A 6000-nucleotide genomic window follows, 5' to 3' on the forward strand; every position below is an offset into this window, starting at 1 on the left:
GCTTCGAGTGTAGACCTGCTAACGCGGAGGAGATCGGGCGGCTAGGTGTGAGGGAGTCCTGAATTAAGGGGTCCTCGGGCGTTTGAGCAGTGTGACGTGGGCCGGACTGATGGGCCATGAAGATACAAGACAAAAGACTTCCTCCCGTGTCCGGATGGGACTCTCCTTTGCATGCAAGGCAAGCTTGGCGTTCTGATATGAAGATTCCTTCCTCTGTAAACCCACTCCGTACAACCCTAGGCCCCTCCGGTGTCTATATAAACCGGAGGGTTTAGTCTGTAGAGGCAATCACAATCATACAGGCTAGACATCTAGGGTTTAGCCATTACGATCTCGTGTAGATAAACTCTTGTAATCCTCATATTCATCAAGATCAATCAACCAGGAAGTAGGGTATTACCTCCATCAAGAGGGCCCGAACCTGGGTAAACATCGTGTCCCCCGTCTCCTGTTACCATCGACCTTACACGCATAGTTCGGGACCCCCTACCCGAGATCCACCAGTTTTGACACCGACATTTGTGCTTTCATTGAGAGTTCCGTTGTGTCGTCATCATAAGGTTCGATGGCTCCATCAGTCATCTACAACAATGCCGCCTTCAGGGAGGTTTTTCTCCCCGACCGGATCTTTGTATTCGGCGGCTTCGCACTGCGGGCCAACTCGCTTGGCCATCTAGAGTAGATCGACAGCTACGCCCCAGGTCACCAGCTTAGTTTTGGAAATCTAGGATATCTCGCTGATATCTGAGGAGACTTGATCTTTAAAGGGTTCACGAACCCAACCTCCACTCTGGCCTTAGATCAGGAGCGCATCGCTAGGTCCAAAGACGAGATTCCTGAGCCCGCCGGACTATCTGCGACCACTATGCCCAGTACGGGAGAGCGAGAGGAAGTAGTGTCGCTGGCAACCATCATGAGACCGGACTCTTCTCTGGACACTGGCTCCGAACCCTCGGAGTCAGCATCGTGTGAGCTCGGCCTAGGAGTCTCCTTCCCACCATACTCCACGGACTCTCTTATCCCTGGCCAAACCTCGCCTTTAAGCGAGGCTCTGGACTTAATGCGATCCCTCATCATTACAGAGGAACAATGTCCAAACTATGCCCAACCCGGACTACGGGCTGAGAGCGGGGAATGCTACTGACATGCTCGATTACGGCTCCGAAGACATCGACGGTATGGACGACGATGCCGAAGAGGAGCAGGCCCAAAACCCGTTGTTTACCGGACACTGGACAGCCACCTCTTCGTATGACGTGTACATGGTGGATACACCCAAAGAGGGTAACGGCAATAACGAGAAGAATGCAGTCGAGGATAAACCTCCTGAGATACAACCAAAGAGCCGACGTCAGCGGCGCCGCTCTAAATCACGCCGTGAAAAAGACAGCAATACCGGCACGAGAGACAACAATACTTTGGACGATGTCGAAGACCAAGAAGAACCCGTCGAGCCAACCTCTGAACAGGACGATCGGGAAGATGGGCAAGTTAGCCCTGATGAACAGGCCATAAACGAAGACTCGGAGGACAGCAATTATCTTCCACTCTCCGAGGATGAGGTGAGCCTCGGCGACGAAGACTTTATCGTGCCTGAGGAACCTCTCGAGCAGGAGCGCTTTAAGCGTCGGCTAATAGCCACTGCAAGGAGCCTGAAAAAGAAGCAGCAGCAGCTTCAAGCTGATCAAGATCTACTCAATGACAGGTGGACTAATGTCCTGGCATCCGAGGAATACGGCCTCGAGCGCCCAACCAAAAGTTACCCAAAGCATAAACTACTACCTCAATTCGACGACGAGGCACTCGATCCCGTACCATCAGCAAGTAACGCGGCTGACCGACCACCACGTGGCCGGGACAAAGTGGCAACTCAACCTGAACACCAGCCCATACTACCTCGACGCGAAGGTAGGGATGCAATAGCTCGGGGATATACATATGACGTGCGGCAGGACCTACAAAATAGAGCAGGTCAGACTAGATCGATCTACGGATCACGGGGGCGTGCCCTGACGCGCGATGACGGCTATCTAGCCGGACATGACAAGCATAACCACGTTCGGGCCAAAAACCTCAGACATACTGCATCCGAGCTACGTTGCGACTTGGCCCAATATAGAGGCGCCGCACACCCCCTCTGCTTCACTAATGAAGTAATGGAGCATGAATTCCCAGAAGGGTTTAAACCCGTGAATATCGAATCATATGATGGAAAAACAGATCCCGCGATATGGATTGAGGACATTCTTCTCCATATTCATATGGCCCGCGGTGACAATCTTCATGCCATCAAGTACCTCCCGCTAAAACTCAAGGGACCAGCTCGGCACTGGTTGAACAGCCTGCCTGAAAACTCTATTGGCAGCTGGGAGGACTTGGAGGACGCCTTCCATGACAACTTTCCAGGCACATACGTCCGACCTCCGGATGTCGATCACTTGAGTCACATAGTTCAACAGCCCGAAGAGTCAGCCAGGAAATTCTGGACTAGGTTCCTAACTAAAAAGAACCAGATCGTCGACTGTCCGGACTGCCCTAGTGGCCTTTAAGCATAGCATCCGTGACGAATGGCTCGCCCGACACGTCGGCCAAGAAAAGCCGAAGTCCATGGCAGCCCTCACGGCACTTATGACCCGCTTTTGCGCGGGCAAAGATAGGTGGCTAGCCCGTAGCAATAATGCAAGCGAACCTGGCACCTCTGAAGCCAGAAACAGCAACGGCAATCCCCGATGCAACAGGCACAAGCATCAAAGCAACGGTGACAATACCGATGACACAGCGGTCAACGCCGAATTCAGTGGATCCAAGTCTGGCCAGCGGAAGAAGCCATTTAAAAGAAACAATCCAGGCTCATCCAGCTTGGACCGCATACTTGATCGTCCATGTCAGATCCACGACACCCCTGATAAACCGGCCAATCATACCAACCGAAGTTGTTCGGTCTTTAAGCAGGCTGGCAAGTTAAATACCGAGAACAAGGAGAAGGGGTCGCAAAGTGAGGACGACGACGAGGAACCTCGTCCGCCGAACATAGGGGGACATAAGAAGTTTCCCCCCAGGTTAAAACAGTGAGCATGATATACGTTACCCATATCCCCAAGAGGGAGCGCAAACACGCGCTCAGGGACGTCTACGCGATAGAGCCAGTCACCGCAAAATTTAACCCATGGTCGTCCTGTCCGATCACCTTCGATTGCAGGGACCATCCGACCAGTATCCGTCTTGGCGGTTCAGTCGCACTGGCCCTCGACCCAATCATTGATGGATTCCACCTCACGCGAGTCCTCATGGACGGTGGCAACAGTCTCAACCTGCTCTATGAGGATATAGTCCGCAAAATGGGCATCGATCCATCAAGGATCAAGCCCGCAAAATGGGCATCGATCCATCAAAGGAGTAATACCAGGTGTAGAGGCCCGCTACACGGGCTCAATCACATTGGAAGTCATCTTCGGATCTCCGGACAACTTCCGAAGCGAGGACTTGATCTTCAATATGGTCCCCTTCCGCAATGGCTATCATACGCTGCTCGGATGAACTGCATTTGCTCGATCCAATTCGGTGCCACACTATGCTTATCTCAAACTCAAGATGCCCGGACCATGTGGTGTCATAACAGTTAATGGAAACACAGAATGCTCCGTCCGTATCGAGGAGCACACCGCGGCCCTGGTAGCGGAAGTACAGAGCGGCCTTATCAAGCAGAATTTTAATTCAGTGGCCAAGCTCCCGAACACAGTCAAACGAGTCCGGACTACTCCCCAGCTTGACAGTCCAGCCCATCAGGAGTTGGACTAGCAGTTCGGCCTCCGTCTCAGTCTCGACCAAATGGCGGCGTATGTACCGCACATACATAACTACGCAATCAAAATACCATGGGCAAAGCTGGAGGCATAACTCGATTGTGGTCCATAATACGGCTCGACCTTCCTCGGGCACACTTACTTTCCGTTTTCTTTTTATTCTTTTTAGGTTTCTTTTCCACAGGCCCTCACGACGGCCTGATCATCGACCCTTTCGAAGGATGGATATACCAAGGCGGCAAGCAGCATAGACGTGCGGGGGAATCTCTAAGTGGTCTTCTTGACGTTCACTCTACCTATTTTCAGGACCCGCATGCAGCTCCCCCTTGGTCTTGGCATGTTAAACAGCCCTGTTGCTTATCGCACTATTTGTTCAAATACGCTTTGATGTATTAATCAAACCATAATGGAAACAGTTTGCAGCCCAACTGATGTGGCAATGGCTTACTACTTCATTTTATTTTGCTATTCTTAATTCGCCAGGAGATTCATTGCGCTCCATACTACGGCAACAAGTCCGAACACTTTTTACAGTATAGTTCGGCACCCCGAATTTAGCATTATATGCATCGTCTCTGAATCATGTCTTTCGTCAATAGTTGGGTTGCCCGGCTCCTGTGCTTACTACATTACGTTCCGTCCTATCAGCTAGGGTAGTAAAGGGACAACTACTGCGATTGTGTTCCTGGTTCATCCGAATAAACACCTTAGTAGAGAAAGCCGAAAACTGACTATCATGATGTGGCTAGAGCTGGTCAGCTATTCGGAGGTTAAAATCTCTTGCGATTTTCCCCGCATTATGCGACGGATCGGCCATCACCCGATCAGGTGTCTACAACACCCTAGTCCGGATTAACAAATACTAACTAGGGGCTGCGCCTACATTCCTAATGTCAAACTCCTATGGCTAAGTGAGGGTAATAAAGCCACATAGTCCGATTGCCTGGTTCGTCGCGCTAGACACCTCCTTCAAGGAGCAAACTTTTGGATCAAGAGCGTTTAGGTTCGAACCTGAACACCCCCGTACTACCTACGTGGGGACTGAAGCCGATGACTGGCCAACTATCAGATTTAATAAAACGGTCGCACATGACGTAAAATTTTAAATAAACAACAAGCATTATATTACATATCGGCTTTGTTTCATAGTACAGGACGGGATAACATGAATGTATTCATTCAAAGATAATGTCTTTTGCACACTGGCCCTCTACAATATGGGATCCCTTCAGGACATCATCAAAATACCGCTCGGGCGTGCAGTGCTCCTTGCCCGTGGGCGGTCCCTCGGTTGTGAGCTTGACGGCGTCCATCTTCGCCCACTGCACCTTGACAAGGGCGAACGCCATCCGCGCACCTTTGATGCAAACCTGACCGCTTGATGGCATCAAGCCGAGGGCAGGCATTGACCAACCGCTTCACGAGCCCGAAGTAGCTGCCGGGTATGGCTTCGGCATGCCATAGACGGATTATCAAATACTTCATGGCCAATTCAGCCACCCTATGCAGTTCGGTCAACTGTTTAAGCTGATCGCTAGAGGGCCCCGGATGCTCTGGTGCAAGGTATTGCGGCCAAAACAGCTTCTCCGTTGAGCTCCCCTCTTCGGCTCGGAAGAACTCCGCAGCGTCAGCAACACTGCGCGGCAAATCCGCAAACGCTCCTGGAGAACTCCAAATCTGAGTCAGTAAGAGGTACCTTTTCTTCACATATTTGCTCTGCATAATAAAGGCCTTACCCGCCGCGATTTGCGTGGCCTCCTGGATCTCCTGAAGGGCGCCCTGGGTTTCAACCCGGGCCTCTTGTGCGCTTTGGTGGGCCTTAGCAAGTTTGGACTCTTAGTCCGAAATCTTGTGCTCCAAGGACTCGCATTTCTTTACGGCATCCTGGAGCTCCTGCTGGACCTCCCTAACCCTTGCCTCGTGTTTTTCGCGGGCAGCTTCTTCCTTTGCCGCCCTCTTCCTGGCCTCGGCCATCGCGTTCTTGAGGGTCTCCACCTCGGTCGCAGCTCCTACGACATATCATGATAACATGATCAGTGCAAACAATTCATATGTTTCTAAGATCTGAATGGGCCATTGCATACCTTGCTTGTCCTCTAGTTGTTTTTTCACACGGCCGGGCTCTTCCTCGGCCCGCTCCAGACTCTGCTTTAGTTTGGAGACTTCGGCAGAATGGGAGGTCGCAGCCAGCATCAAC

Source organism: Aegilops tauschii, chromosome 6, assembly GCF_002575655.3.
Source record: "Aegilops tauschii subsp. strangulata cultivar AL8/78 chromosome 6, Aet v6.0, whole genome shotgun sequence".
In the NCBI taxonomy this organism is placed as follows: domain Eukaryota; kingdom Viridiplantae; phylum Streptophyta; class Magnoliopsida; order Poales; family Poaceae; genus Aegilops; species Aegilops tauschii.